The sequence below is a fragment of the Oncorhynchus masou genome, chromosome 9 (assembly GCF_036934945.1).
Source record: "Oncorhynchus masou masou isolate Uvic2021 chromosome 9, UVic_Omas_1.1, whole genome shotgun sequence".
NCBI lineage: Eukaryota > Metazoa > Chordata > Actinopteri > Salmoniformes > Salmonidae > Oncorhynchus > Oncorhynchus masou.
Window position 1 is genome coordinate 49,436,764 of NC_088220.1, and position 16,424 is coordinate 49,453,187.

The following is a 16,424-nucleotide window of genomic DNA, read 5'->3' on the forward strand; positions in this document are numbered from 1 at the left end:
AATGGTTTAAGCCAGAATTGCGGCTATGGTTATCTGATCCTAGATCTGTGGTTTAAGGTCAACTTTAACCAACTACAGTACATGCAACAGGGTCACTACAGGGATCCGAGAAATGACTGAGAGGTCAACGTTTTCCTCTCCACTGCAAGACCTTATGGGAAAACACTCTGTGGTCTAGTCAGACAGGTGTCTGCGGGCTTGGTTTAGTACATGTGAGCTTCACGTGTTTGCTAAAACATGCTGATTTCAGATGTATTGGATTTGACGAGGCAGAGAGAATGCCTAAAGTGCTCCTGTGGCACATTGTGTGCTGTAATGCTTTGTTGTTGAGAGGATAAATATAGTACACAATTGTCAATCACCCACACTAACTGCTGGTTATATGCTGCACTACATCAGCTGCACTAGACCCCAAGACTAGACCAAGGGGTTATCTGTAGCTCAGCTGTGTCTTAGTGTGGCTTTGGAGACCAGGGCCCAGTTTCCCAAAAGCATCTTAAAGAGCGACTGACCCTAAAAAAAAAGCAACTTCTCGTTTTTGAAAATGGCCTACATGAGTCAGAAACACGTATTCTACTGTCAAAATTGACCGCAGAGTGAAATTTTGGTCATTGCAAGTCAGTCTCGTCCAAAACCGTTGTTACTAAAGTTGCATTTGAAAACGCTCATTATTTTCCCCGTCTGCCTCAGAACAGCGGAGTGAGTCGTTAGATGCTTTAAAAAATATATATATATATTTCTTTTACCCTTCCTCGTCACTTTATACACTAAACAGAAGGTCTCCGCTATACATAGAATCAAAGATGTTTATCTGTCTCTGTGAACGCAGATAATTTAAGAACGTAGTTGACTGCTACAAATGCAAAGTTGCCAATATCCTTGCGATTGTTGCAAACAATAAGGTTCCAAAATACAAACTGAGTTGACTGTGGGGAGCAGACGGACAAACATAAATATAAATACAGACAATGGACGTATGTATATAGGCTACATACAGTGCCTTTGGGAAAAGTATTCAGGCCCCTTGGCTTCTTCCATACTTTGTTAGGTTACAGCCTGATTCTATAATTGATTAAATCGTTTTTTCCCCCCTCATCAATCTACACACAATATCCCATAATGACTAAGCAAAAAAACAGGTTAAAAAAACTGAAATATCACATGTACATAAGTATTCAGACCCTTTACTCAGTTCTTTGTTGAAGCACCTTTTGCAGCAATTACAGCCTCGAGTCTTCTTGTATGACGCTACAGGCTTGGCACACGTGTATTTGGGGAGTTTTGGGCTCTGGCTGTGGGCCTCTCAAGGACATTCAGAGACTTGTCCCGAAGCCACTCCTGCGTTGTCCTGTCTGAGGTCCTGAGCGCTCTGGAGCAGGTTTTCATCAAGGATCTCTCTGTACTTTTGCTCCATTCATCTTTAATTTGATCCTGACTAGCCTCCCTACCATTGAAAAACTTTCCCACAGCTGCCACCACCATGCTTCACCGTAGTTTGGCCGGGCGGCCAGCTCTAGGAAGAGTCCTGGTGGTTCCAAACTTCTTCCATTTAAGAATGATGGAGGCCACGGTGGTGTTCGGGACCTTCAATGCCGCATCATTTTTTTTGTACCCTTCCCTAGATCTGTGCCTCTACACAATTCTGTCTCGGGAACTCTACAGACAATTCCTTCGACCTCATGACTTGGTTTTTGTTCTTACATGCACTGTTAACTGTGGGACCTTTTATATAGAGAGTTGTGTGCCTTTCCAAATCATGCCCAATCAATTGAATTTACCACAGGTGGACTCCAATCAGTTGTAGAAACATCTCAATGATGATCAATGGAAACCAATGATGTTTTTTCAGTTTTTTTTATATTTAATACATTTGCTAAAATGTCTAAAAACCTGTTTTTGCTTTCTCATTATGGAGTATTGTGTGTAGATTGCTGAGGATTTTTCTTTATTTAATCCATAACATTGGAAAAAGTCAAGGGGTCTGAATACTTTCTGAAGGCACTGTATATAGGCCTGTTTATTTAAATCAGATTCAAATCAATTTCATGCTCAATCAATTGGGTTCTAGTTTGCTGGCTAGGCTACTGTGCAATTTTTACCTCGATACATTTCATGATATGTAATGTGTGCAGTGATATGCAAAGTCTCTGATTTGTGCATTATTATTGTGTAAGCATTAGAATATGCCGCCTCAATATTTGCAGCCATTAGGTGATAATCTCTCTAGGAGCTGATCCGTTGTCAGTATTGTGAAATTATTATAATGTTAAAGTAAGATATGAATAGACAGAACTGATCCGAGAGCAGTACTGACTTTCTTTCGATCCTACCAGTATTGACACATTCTCCAACGACGCACTTGGCGAACGTTCTTTCTGCGTTGTGTTTTGGGAAACGCATGTTACATCTTCGGGCGTTGTCGGAACGATGGATTGTTAAAACACTTGTAAACCTAAATTCCATCGCCATCGGGAAACCAGACACCTGAAGTGTCTCACTGGCATTTCTCCTCCCTTCACGTAAATATTGAGACGGCATGAGTGTGTTGGATGAACTCTGCACTCAGTGTCTTTGTGTCAGTCAGTCTTCATGTACGTCTGCAGCATTGAGCTATAGACAGACTGGTCCCGAGACGCTCAAATATGTCCCTCTTCTGAGAACAGACAAATCAATGTGACAAATGAAACAAAGCATAAGAGACTAGAGCTGTCGTTATGTGGTGTACATGTCCATTTTCATTTTTTATTTGTTGCTTTTTCCCCCCTTTTGATTATAATTATTATGGAAGAATACTGTAGTATCATAAGTGAAATCATTATTCTTTTCTAGGCTTAGAACTTGCTTGTGATTGATAATGACAATGTATACCTTATTTAAAAAAATTAAAAAAGGTGAACAAATCTGAAAAATTACACAAAAAAAATAAAAACATCGAAAAGTGATCAGTCCGAGGCCAAGGTAAAGGACTCGTTTCTTTGTGTTTTTATTTTTTTAATAGCAACTTATCACTGTGTGATATTTTGTATATCATATTAAGCTGCATTCAAACAATTTCCTCTAACTACAAGGGATAAGAGACCTGCTTTTTATTGAGTTTGTTTTATTATATATATTTTTTGAACTGCATTTTAGCTTGTATCAAATGACAGATTTTCCTCCTTTGGTTTTGTTTACTTTGCGGGTCTCTGTTGTATGTCATTAAAGAAAAAAGAAAAATGGAAAAAAAAGCGATTTTGTACAGTGAATTTGAGAGCAATATTGTCACTCATTATTTCTTATCAACTGTCATTCTTTGCTGTATAACTACATGTTAATGATCAACCAAATTCATCATTTGGACATGTCCCTCTGTGCACCATCTGAAACTTTTAGGATTTAAACCCACTTAACCCCAACATTTCTCCCAAGGTTTCACCATTGTAAAGCCCTAGTTTTTTTGTTGCTTTGACAAAGTCATTTCTAAAGATTATTGTTTATTTGTGATTCATTTTTAGATAAAAAACAACAACCTGGCCCTCATTTTAAGTTCAACCCTGTTATGTGAACTGAACTCACATTTTAATATCGTGAAACTATTCCTTAAAATAAAGTTTTTCAAAAGAAATATTGAACATCAAATCATAGTGTAAAATCTTGACCTGGTTGTACTCTTTTTGGCTGTTTTCTGGTGTTTTGTTTGTATAAAACTGAGTGAGTTGAGCATAATATGTCAACCCTGTTGCCAATAGATCGACAGGCTAAAACATTCCTCCTGTCACAAGGGGATTTAGGACTGATTTAAGATGAAATCGGCAACCCTGTTAGTTGCAAGTAATTTATTTAAAAATGTAACATCTCTTGAGATGGGAAAACATGTTTTCATTAAGTTTGTCCTGTCCTCTTTACGACAGAATGTAAACATTTGGTGAAATCAAATGTTACACTACCCAAAAGGGACTCATTTCGTGGAACAACCCAATCAATACACTCTTCTCTCCCCCTCACCTGCCTTCTGTCCAGAACCGGAATGAACTAGACAGTTTTTACAGGTCTCTGGGATAACATACAAAAGGAACCACAACAAGCGAGTGACCAAAGGATTGTTCATGAAAAAGTCACATTAACATGACAGTCGTGACACCCACCTGCTACCCATGCTCTGGAGAAGACAACTCAGAAATATCAAGCTTGCATCACCCCTTCCTGAAGATGAGCAAGGTCAGTTGTATTACTTATGTGATGAAGATCAAAACAGACCTTGGATCAGTCTTATGATGAAGATGTCAGAGACTCTGAGGGATGCATGTCCCTCTAGTGGGACACAACTCTACAACTGAAAACAACCGCCGATAAGAATGTGCTCTTTACAGTAGGTTTATTGTGGTCACTTCTCAATCTATTAGCCATAGATGATGCTAATTAGAATATATCTAAATAATAGTTTTTCATAATAAGCTATTAGACGTTGAGCAAACATTCAACAAAGAGTACCTACCAAAAGTCATAATGCTAGTTTAGTTACATACCAAAATCAATGTTTACAGTTCTGTTTTTACTCCCATTTTTTACAGCTCCGTTCTACTTCACTGAGTAGAACGGAAGATGCACTGAAGGTGCGGTCCTATATTAGAATCAGAGGGAGACCTGTATATGTCGTTGGCACTGCCAAGGGGGAGAGGAGAGAGAGAGAACCAAAAAAGCAAAGCCACGGAGAAAATAGGGATAGTGTTTTAAAAGAAAGAGAGACGTGTGAGCAGTTCCCCCTCAGGCTAGAGTAGGACGAGGCCAGCTGTCTGAGAAGGAGTTAACAAGAAGAATTAACCCAACGTTTAACACAGAGGAAGAAAAAAGAGAGAAGGGGGCGGGGTTGCTAGCTTGGGAGGAGACCAGGGAGTGGGAGGGACTGACATGGGCTTATGCGGAGCTCACCCCTCCCCTCCCATTGGCAGAGAGCAGTGTCAGTCATATCACTTCCTCCTTGTGGCAAGTTCAGAAAGGACAGGGGAGGGGGAGGTATCCTCACGTAGTTGTCTCGGTCTTGCTTTTCTACAGAAAATAGTTAACTCGGCTGAAACTGAAACAGCGCAAAAGTAAAGCCCCACCAGGCTGTCTTTCTCCTTCGTTCTCTCAGTTTCCTGCTCAAGGAAGCTATTTTGTACAGGTTGGCGTGTAGGACAACAAACTTTTGGTTGTTGTTTTTTCTCCTTCCTCAGTGTTTCCTGTGAAAAATTTGGACTTTCTCATCTGCAGAGCAACTTCTTCACCGGAGGAGGGGTGGAGGAGAGGTAGGAGGGGAGAAGTTTTTCTCAGTCTGTCGCTCACTCTTGCCTTGCCGGGACAATGAAAGAACAAGTGTGAGTGCAGGTCACAAAAATCAAGAGGGAGAGAAAAAGGAAGGAGCAGTGCTTCCTGGATAGGGATCTCCTCTTGACTCCTCTAGGAGAGGGGGTGGACACAGGACAGAGACTCTAGCAGTGTGTTTGTGTGTGGATCAGCGTGTCCACATCCTCACGGTCCTGCTCTCTGAGGGAGGTAGAGCGTGAGTGTGTAGTGAGGGATGGCCAATGCCAGCCCCTGCATGTCGTCGGGACCCCTGTCCCAGGTCTTCTTCCACCCAGGGGGCCCCTCTCCCCCAGGCTCTGTGGTGATGCAGCAGGGGACCCCCATGGCTGTGCCTCCCACCTCTACTCAGGGTGGCTTCCCCCCTGTGGACCTGGGGGCCGGGCAGGGCCCTGGGGGGGTTGCCATGTCCCACGTGCCCCCATCCCGGCAGGGGTCTCCTTCATCCTCCAGATTGGGCTGACCAGAGAGTCAGTGCTGCTGCCACAGACCGCTGACCTAGCCTACGTCAAACAGATCGCCTGCTCCATCGTAGACATCAAGGTGAGAGCACATGCTGTGTGTGTGTTTGTGTGTGCAGCCAGAAACATACTTGACATATGTCTGAGCATCTCCACGATGTATGATACCCGCTAGTGGTCTAGTTACTTTAGACAGAAACAAAAGTAGGAAGGTTGATCAGGGAGGATGGGTGGGTGTAATCTGCGACCGTCTAGCAATCCAAAGGTTGCGTGTTTGAGACGTGTTATGACACATTTTTAAGTACAGAATAATACGAATTGTCCTGAGACCACATTGGTGTGTGTGTGTGTGTGTGTGTGTGTGTGTGTGAGATTTACTAGTAATATATTTGCCCTGAGACCACGTTTGTGTGTGTGTGTGTGTGTGTGAGAGAGAGAATGTGTTTGTATTTTTCGTGTTTACCTGTTTAGTAATCGCTGACAAGCTCTAAGTGCTATAACCGTAATAGTGAGACTCTATGCCACCCTTTGCTCTCCAACGGTCTCTCTCTCACACACACACAAACACAGAGAAGAAGCAAGGCGGCCATTTTGCAGCAGCCAGCAGGAGAACATTATCCGCAAATCAGTGCCTTGAATAAGAGGCATAGATTTTTATCAGCCAATTAGACTCTGAGATGGTTAGATTACCAGATTTCCAAAGCCAGTCACTGGAGGTTGGCCAGTGGGAGCTTGAAAAATTAGCCATGAACAAATCTCCCTCAGCCTCCACTGCTTTCCCTAATCTGTAATTGTTGTGCGGAACAAAACCAGCCCAATGCCAATTGTATGAGTCTCTGTCGACTGTAAATGTGATGCTAGGACTCTCCTTTTCTCCCTTCAGAATACTGTAGTGTAGTGTCCACTCAAGTTTAAAGTTTTCATGTCACTTGCATCTGTACAGTGACATGCCTTTCTTCCCAACTCTAAACCCAATAATGCAGTAATCAATGTTTTCTTTTTTTAGATGCATGACAGCAAAGCCACTTCACAACACTAAACAATACATGTATTGTGCTATAACCGTGACAAATGGTGCCCACAAACTGTTAGGGCCTACATAAAGCTGACCCAACATTAGATCTTTCGTTTCAGCACCACGGAGTGAATCCTTACCACCGCTACACCTGGAAATCAGCGGAGCCTCGTCGGGCAGCGACACAGTTCATTCAGCCTCATTTACTGCCTTTAAATAAAACGTATCTGATATGGCTGACTTGCTTAAACAAATGTGGTTTCTACTGAGTTGTACAAACTATGGCATAAGGGGACGACGAGCGGATAAGAGGCAATCCGTAATTTGGATTAAGACATTAATGAGCGAGATACCGTAGGACGGACGTAGTCAATATAACTATTTGTTCAGTACTTTTGAACTGTACAGCGACAGAATTCAGAACATTGACCGTTCTTAAAGTATTTTTTCTGTACACCAAGTCAGAACCATAGGATAAATAAAGGGGGCATATAAGAAAGCTCTTACTATATTAAGTGATTACATTTCTCTAAAACAGCCTAGAGGCTACATGTGCACCACCAAGTCAGAACAGTAGGCTAAATTATGACAGGGAAAGGGACCAAATTAGGGTGAGGCATAGGGGCTACTAACAGCTTACCACACAACATACACTTATGTATACTGTCGCTAAGAAAGTAATACAATCTCCCAGGCATATTACATAATTTATGCAGCAGAATACAATACATTTCTGGACTCGCCTTGTTTTGCTGTGCTCACTTGAACAGGAAGGTGGCATGGCTGTCCTTCTTGTAGGCTCTAGAAAGAGGCCAGAAATTGGATGACCTTTAAAAATAATTTTCTGTATTTTACCAGTTTTATCCGAGTTCCCAGTTGAACTCACTAAAGTCTGAGATCTCCGAGTTTCCAGTTGTTTTGAACGCGGCAGTCATCATGCTGGATTGACAGCATGGCCAATGTTTTCAAACTTTTCTAGCCCATGCAGTTACTCCCTTTTTGTGATATCCAATTGGTAGTTCCGATCTTGGCTCATTGCTACAACTCCCCTATGGACTTGGCAAAGGTCGAGGGCCAAGCCGCACTGCTTCTGGACACAATGCTCGTTTAACCCTTTACCCCTTAACTCGCCGCACCAATGTGTCGGTGGAAACACTGTCGAACTGACGACTGAAGTCAACTTGAAGGCGTCACAAGGAGTTGCGAGAGCACGATGAGACAAGGACATCCTAGCCGGCCTAACCCGGACGACGCTGGACCAAAGCTTCCGTAGATATCATGTGATTTGATGTTATTTTTTTCTGTGTCCAATGATCTTGAGCCTTCTTGGATGGGAACATCTCATTTAAGTCTATGGCAGCACCCAAGGGGCTTGAATTTTCTAGCTCTACCCGTAGATTTTGCAGTGTCAGGACACTGAGCCAATCACGGCGCAAGGAGAGAACATTACCAACCCCTACACTACATATTTTCCGCTGGCTGCCCCACCACCACAGAAAGCACTGAGCTAGGCTGAAACACCTGCATTTTGGAGCTGCCTTACTCAAGAAAGCAAAAAAAGAGACCATGTTTGTATGCGGCTTTAATAACTCAAGTATTTCTTTATTGGACATTGTTTGCAAACTGATATGTGACACGTATTAACGATTTTCCAGGCCTTTTATTCGCACCGCCTGATATGGAGGTCCTGGATGGCATGGAGCTTGGTCCCAGTGATGCATTGGTCTGTCCGCACAGGGTTTGAGGGCCCACAGCAAACTTTTTCAACCTCCTGAGGGGAAAGAGGCACTGTTTTACGCCTTCTTTATGACTGTGCGCATGCGTGTGTGTCAGGAGTACGAGTGTTTTGGCACGGCTCTTCCATCATTCCTTTCGGCTCTCCTCTCCAGTTCGTCCGTCTCAGTCAGAAATGTTGAGTCACCACGGCCAGGCTACTCTCTGTTTATTTAACAGCCAGCCAGCCTCCCTGTGTTCCATTTGACACGTTTTTCCATTAACCTCAGAGCCTACAGTATGTAAGAGCACAACTCTCTTTCCCTGCACCCAGCCCCTGCTCCTAGTGGAATAGGAACAAATAAGACCTGAACACTAAGGCTGTGTCTGTCTGTCAGTTAAACCCTGAAACAGCAGAACACTTGATGGTTTATTCAGTGATTTGTGGAAAGGCATCATTGCATTCCCTCTTCCTACTCTCATCTTCTCTCCTTCCTTCATTCCCTTTCTCTTCTTCTCAATGCTGTTATTCGTTCTCCCCGCTATCCTCACCTCTCCCCGCTATCCTCACCTCTCTCCCCTATCCTTCCCTCTCTTCTTCTCACATCAGTTCTTCCCTCTTCTCCTCCTATCCTTTCCTCTCCACTCCTCCTCCCTATCCCCTCGTCTATCTCCTTTATCCATCCCTCTCCCTGCTGCCCATTGTCTGAGGGATAAAGAGGAGGAAATGAGGCATGTTTCCTTTTGGAGTCCACTCTGTCGGGGGCGATCCACATCCTCCTCTTCCACCTCCATCCCCTCCACTCATCCTCGACATTTCCCCCCCAAGGCAATCCCCCTCTCTCTGGGGTTGGTGGGAGAAGAGGTATGGTAGGAGAATTTGGTGCTAACTGTTGGGTAGCGCGCTCTCATTGTTTCAGGACAATTATGGTCTATCGAGCCTCCACTCCCTGTGTGTTGCTGAGGTTCATAGGGTAACTCTGACTCATAGAGATGACCTCGCTTCCCATTGGTCAGTTGCTAATATGGGGTTCCCCTATTTTGGTTGGCCTTACTGTAAAGCCAGGGATGTATGCTAGAAAGTTTAATGTTGTAAATAAGCACCAGTTGAGAAGTGGGAATTTGGGTGAATCCTCAAGCTCGTCTCCTCATAGATAACTGCCGGTCTCACGGTAATTGACCGTTCACATTAACACATTTAGCATTTCCTGGCTTCCACGCATAGCCTATAAGCCACTGATGCAGACCAATGGATCAACTACATTTGAAAAAGTCTAATAAATCCATGTAATATAGCCTACACCGTCACAATAAAGCGACTCCAATGATTTTGAATTAAAAGTTTCATAAAAGGCATGAGCTCTGCTTTGTTTTTGTTTTTTTGCGCAGGCTCCACACACTTCATCAGTCTCTCATTCACAATTTGACAAGCACTTGATAATACCTTGAATTTTCCGGCAACATCCCCATTGACGTAAAGCCCCCCTAAAAAAAATCCCTTGCCTTTTGTGGCCAGTGGCCGTTTTGCACTTGGGCTGAATATAATAAACGTAATTCCCTTCTCCCAGCTGCGTTCCCACGAAGCACCTTTCATTTACACGGCTCTCTCAGATAGCTCAATTATTATTAGCCAATGCCTGTCACGTGATCAGGTCTTTGTCACAGGCGACAAATGAAGACAGACACATCGGGGACGCAACTCTACGCGTCCTCGTCCAATTCTGAGGTGCATATTGAAGATATTGGAAGAACTGTCGATTTACTTTTCGTCAGCCAACAAGATGAGGAGGCCTAACGAACAGCAAAAGCACGAGCCTATGTCAATCTACCCCATAGTGCAAAAGTTGACCTATTCTGTGTGAGAAATAAATATATCAAGCATAGTCTGGAACAGTTGTGGGATGCGATAGATCCCAAATTTAATCCAACCACTAGCATCGTAAAAACTTTAAGCAATGAGGCTGACGCAACAGATCAAAACTTTTAGCTTAAAATGTTTGAAAAATATACATTTGTAAAAAAGAAATGACCCCTTTTTTTTCTCCCCAATTTCGTGGTATCCAATTGGTAGTGGTTACAGTCTTGTCTCATCGCTGCAACTCCTCTACGGACTCGGGAGAGGTGAAGGTCGAGAGCCATGCATCCTCCATAACACAACCCAACCTAGCCGCACTGCTTCTTGACACAGCGCCCATCCAACCCGGGAAGCCAGCCGCACCAATGTTTCGGAGGAAACACTATACACCTAGCTGCCTGGTCAGTGTGCACTGCACCCGGTCCACCACACGAGTCACTAGTGCGCGATGAGACAAGGATATCCCCGCTGGCCAAACCCACCCTATCCCGGACGACGCTGGGTCAATTGTGCACCGCCCCATGGGCCTCCCGGTCGCGGCCGGCTGCGACAGAGCCTGAACTCGAACCCAGAATCTCTGGTGGAACAACTAGCACTGTGCCTTAGACCACTGCGCCACCCGGGAGGCCTAGCGTAAAATGTTGATAAACTATTAGGCTATTATCATGCAACTGTCTCGAAACGGGGGCAGGGAGGAAAATTACATGTAGTCTATACACTTATCGAATGGAGGATGCTTTTCCCGTCGTTCATTTTCATGCTCCTGTTGTAAATATAAGCAATGTGCTTAATATTAGGAAAGTTGAGAAATGACCATCAGCAGCATCAGAGCTCGGAGAAGCCTCATAACCGGGACTAAAACAGTCACGTGGAATTTGACTGCTGTCATGACTCGTGACCGCCGTTGTGGCGGTAATACGGTCAAGGTAACAGCCCTACTCAAAAACCCATTCGGCCTACTACGGTACCATGTGACTGTGAGCTTTATTTTGTCCCTCGTTTTGTCTGTCTTTCATCAGCCAGTCAAGTCTCACTGCCAGGATGTGTGTCTATTTAAAGGGTCCTTAACTCTCAGACCAATACCCTGTTTACTAATTGTACTTGTCATGTGAGACTGGGGAGGGCCGACCTGTCGAGGCTTGGCTGTGTCAGTGGAGGTGTTGTATTATCGCCATAGGTTCATCATGTCAGATGATTGTAATACCTGATGCCTGTTTGAACTTCCCACAGACCCATGGTTGGTATAGTTATTCACTAAGAAAACACCATTCATTTTATTCCTGTATTTCCGTTGGGCAAAAGGGGTAGAGAGTAAATGGTTTCACATGCTCTATCAGGATCACAGATTGCTACTGTTAACTCAGCCTTGTTTCCTTGCTATTTAGGTTTCAAAATGTGTGTCTGTGATCCTCAGTCTAGCGTGCAGCAAGTGGCTACCCTCACCTCTGCCTTATGGGCACTCGATAAAGTGGTATCTGTAGTGAATGAGTCTCACTGAGTGTTGTTGACCAGATTACCTCACATAGAGAGGAATGGAGAGAAGAAGAGAGAGTGAAAAAGATTAGCACAATGGCAAAAGAGGGAGTAAGACAGAGAGCAATAAAGGCTGAGGACAATTGAAATGGGGAACTGTAAACAGGAAGAGGTGTAGCGAACTGGACAGGTGGACCCCCCCCCCCCCCCCACACACACACACACAGCTGCGACTGAGAGTTCCTGGCCTGGCCATTGTTTCCACCTCCGTTCTGGAATGGGCCTGGGAACGTGATCACATGCACACACAATCTCCTGTTTACCTCTGTCTCCCGTTTACTTACACACACACACACCCAGGGGTGGAAAACGTACCCAATTGTCATACCTTTATAGAAAATGACTCAAGTGAAAGTCACCAGTAAAATAGTACTTAAGTCTAAAAGTATTTGGTTTTAAGTTATACTTAGGTATCAAAAGTAAATGGAATTGCTGAAATATAGAGTGCATTCGTAAAGTATTCAGACCCCTTCGCCTTTTTCACATTTTATTTTGTTACTTTACAGCCTTATTCTAAAATGTGTTAAATACATAGTTTTCCTCATAAATCTACACACAATACCCCCTAATGACAAAGTAAAGCAGGTTTTTAGACATTTTTGCCCATTTATAAAAAAACGGATACCTTATTTACATAAGTATTCAGACCCTTTGCTCTGAGACTTGAAAATGAGCTCGAATGTGTTCTGTTTCCATTGATCCTCATTGAGATGTTTTATAACTTGGAGTCCACCTGTGGTAAATTCAATTTATTGGACATGATTTGGAAAGGCACACACCTGTCTATATAAGGTCCCACAGTTGACAGTGCATGTCAGAGCAAAAACCATGACATAAGGTCGAAGGAATTATCCATAGAGCTCCAAGACAGGATTGTGTCGGCACAGATCTGGGGAAGGGTACCAAAACATTTCTGCAGCATTGAAGGTCCCCAAGAGCACAATGGCCTCCATCATTCATAAATGGAAGAAGTTTGGAACCACCAATTCTCTTCCTAGAGCTGGTCGCCCGGACAAACTGAGCAATCGGGGGAGAACGGCCTTGGTCAGTGAGGTGACCAAGAACCCGTTGGTCACTCTGACTGGGCTCCAGTTCCTCTATGGAGAACCTTCCAGAAGGACAACCATCTCTTCAGCTCTCCACCAATCAGGCCTTTATGGTAGAGTGGCCAGATGGAAGCCACTCCTCAGTAAAAGACACATGACAGCCTGCTTGGAGTTTTGTCAAAAGGCACCTAAAGGACTCTGACCATGAGAAACAAGATTCTCTGGTCTGATGAAACCAAAATTGAACTCTTTGGCCTAAAGTTCAAGCTCAGTAAAGCCTCAAACATAAATTGTCTGTAACAGTGAAATGGGCTACATCTATGTGAATTAATGAGGAGGCGGAACACACCTCAATTCAAACTGTAATTTGAAACTGACAAGTTGAAACACAGCCTATAGATAATTAGCAGGCAACGTGGCTTGGTTGGAGGGCATCGCGTGTTAACTGTCCTGTTGCGTAACAATCACATTTTGGAACAGTGAGTGAATTCTGACATCGCGCATCTCAAAACCTCATGCTGGGGCAACCGTTAAGAGATATTTGGAACTCACCAGTGAAGAGGATAAAGTATTTTTGATTTTTTTTACTTAAGTACTTTTTAAGTACTACTGCGCACACACACCACACTGTACACGGGCAGGGGTATCGCACGTACGCTCACGCACGAAAGCGGTAAAGAATACTCACGCACCCACACTTTAACGATGACGTTGATAAGGGTCCAGCCTGATGGACGGCGTTGCATTTTGGGGCTGAAAACAATCATCTCGCATTCAATGCTCGTGTGTTATTGTACGTGGCGACTTCCCAGGTCTGTCTGTCAAACCGATCCAGCCTTCTGAATGATAGGTCTGAGTATATGACATGTTTGCTGGCTGACATGATCTGGTTTGATACATTAGGTCTTGTTCTAACCCATTTTGGTTGAGTGTGTGTTTGTGTGTTTTCGGAGCCCTATATTGGTTACTAATACCTACACTGCTTATCAGACCAAAGCCTTTTGTCAGTGAATTTGCTAAACCCAGGCAGGTGCGCAGCAGAGTGAGTCAAGAGAGCATTAGCATGGTAGCACAATGGTCTGAGCCGCCACACCTTTACCACACCATAGCTTTACTAAGGCACACACACACACAACCAGCAGACTTCTGGAGGAAATGGTGTCCCATATCAAAAACATTGGACGCCGCTAATGATCCGCGCAGTGCTCCCTCACGAAACCCAGTACCCGTCCATCATTCTCTTTCCCCACTCGTTAATTTGCATCATAGCGGAGCAGCTTTGCATGGACGTACTGTGTTTTCTGGCGGGCATTAGCAGTCAGCGTACTCCTCCAGTTGACTATTCAAAACACTACTAATGGCAGAGATGGGATGAGAAAGAGTGAGAGATAAAGGTGTATTGACAGAGATTGAGAGAGCTTTAGAAAGAGGGCACGAGAGCGAAAAGGAAATTGAGAGAGAGAGAGAGAGAGAGAGAGAGAGAGAGAGAAAATGACATTTACAGAGATTGAGAAAGAGGGAGAGGAGAGATGGGAAGCAAGGTTCAAGCCATACGCTGCTAGAATCAATGTGAATTCTGTAGTTTTGTTTCCAGTTTGAAGCCACGGTTTCATAGAGTTTGGCAATGCAGTTAATTTCAACACGATGAAAGTGGACTTGATCACTTCGGAATTGTTGATGCCTATCACTCAGTTAGTCTCGTTAGTTACAACCTTTTTCAGTGTTTTTCTACAGAAAGCGTTAAGGCTGGAGAGTGGATCCATACTTACTGTTACTGTAGAGCCCCTGCATTCCATATCACCCCGAGACCTTATGATACTAATCCAATGATTTAGCTCTGCTCGAAACCAGTTTTGTACCGTAATCCAATTTTAAGCAGCAGCAGAAGCATTTGGTGGCATGTTACTGTGCCAAAATCCTCCCAGCGGGTCCAGCAGGCAGGCAGGCATCAAAATTCCTCTCTTTTCAGGGCAACAGAGGGAACACACAGGGCTCTTTGAGAGCTGTGTAGAGCAAGGTTAACAGGACATGTACCCTTCTATCTCAACAACACGACTTACTTACTTACTTAAAAGATGCAAGGAAGCCCTCTCCCAATTAGTATACATTGGAACCTGAGGAAGAGGCTCCTAAAGATCACTCCACCGTTTCCTGGTGGCTAAAATTCCTATAGTTCACCTAATTTCAGTTTATGTGACAAAGCAAGTAATTTAGGCTATAGTGTAGAGAGAGAATCATTGCACCATCTAAACCGCTGTGAAATATCTTTTCCACAACCAAAAGCATTGTATTTTCAGCTGTTTGAAGCCGGTGTACAAAACTGAAGATGCAAAAAACGTAGTGTTCTGAACCGGAAGCCTAGAAATGGCACACAGAACAGATCTACCGCTTCTTAGGTCATTCTGATAGACTTGCTTTCAATCTATAACTCTCATTTCAATGTGAATTTGGTTAGGTCGCCCAGAAAGTGACATATTGCAACTGTAACTTACATTGTGTCTTTTGGAGAGGCTGCCTGGGTGATGTTGTTTGGTGCGTTCCAGGAAAAGCAGTGTTTGCTCTGGAGGGTCTGAGGGCTTTTTTTATTTAATTTTTTAATAAGGTCATAGATGGCAGCAGTGGTTACCAGGGACAGCTGCAGACTCCCCGTGGTTTGTGGGTCATGCTTAACTTGCGTGTCTGTGCTGGTCCGGGATGTGTGGTGGAGGCCTGTGTGCACACGCACACACACTCTGTCTGTGTCTCTCTGTCTCTGAACCTAGGGTAACCTGAGGTTAGGGAGGCATGTAGTAAATACTCAACCACTGAAGCTGGCACTGCAGTGACTTTCATAGGAAGGAAGGGAGCGACACAGACGTCAGCAGGGATGGGTGGAGGATGAGGTAGAAGAAACAGGGGTGACGAAAAGGGAAGATTACGAAACTGTAGATTACATGAAAGAAATATATATATATATATAGGCGTGTCATGTGGGTCTTCAATGCGCTTGGCCTCGTGCTCTGGGTTCACTGAAAAACCTGTTGAACCGTGGCTAATTACATACAGTATGTGGGCTAACAAATGTGATTCATCCCAACTAGAGGTTTCACTCTTCTATAGGATCTCTGACATGCTACTTTGATTTCGTTGTTTTGTGATTTTAGCAAGAATCACAGGAAGTACAGGACACCTCACACATAAATTCTACAGAAGTCAGTACGTAGTTTCATGCCCACATTATATTCCCAAAATGTAGCAATACCAAAATGGCCACCGTATGACAAGAAGGGTTTAGTGTAGGAGTTAGGGTTGGTGTTTTGGTAACAGTCCGTGTTAGGTAAGCCCGACGACAATGGGTCAGTATGAGGGCTGGTTGGGTGGGGTCGCCCTGGTCCTCCTGGGGCTTTGGGCCTGAGGGGGAGAGAGAGGACTGCCAGGCTGGCTGGGGAAAGGGATGGGGGTGGGTAGGAGAGGAGCTAGGCTACAGGCGCTACCTCAGTAGG

At 44.0% G+C, this 16,424-nt stretch overlaps 2 protein-coding genes across 2 annotated transcripts in view; both read left to right on the forward strand.

The window, feature by feature from the left end:
• Window positions 1-3,494, forward strand: part of LOC135546109 (striatin-4-like) — a 22,457-nt gene extending 18,963 nt beyond the window's left edge. Inside the window, exon 18 of the mRNA XM_064974265.1 lies at window positions 1-3,494. This exon is cut by the window's left edge and continues 2,093 nt beyond it. The gene's annotated coding sequence lies outside the window, so the exon portion shown is untranslated.
• Window positions 3,495-4,945: 1,451 nt separating this feature from the next.
• The window catches only part of LOC135546112 (serine/threonine-protein kinase D2-like), a 58,477-nt gene continuing 46,998 nt past the window's right edge, over window positions 4,946-16,424 (forward strand). Inside the window, exon 1 of the mRNA XM_064974269.1 lies at window positions 4,946-5,862. The gene's annotated coding sequence lies outside the window, so the exon portion shown is untranslated. The remainder of the gene's footprint in view (window positions 5,863-16,424) is intronic.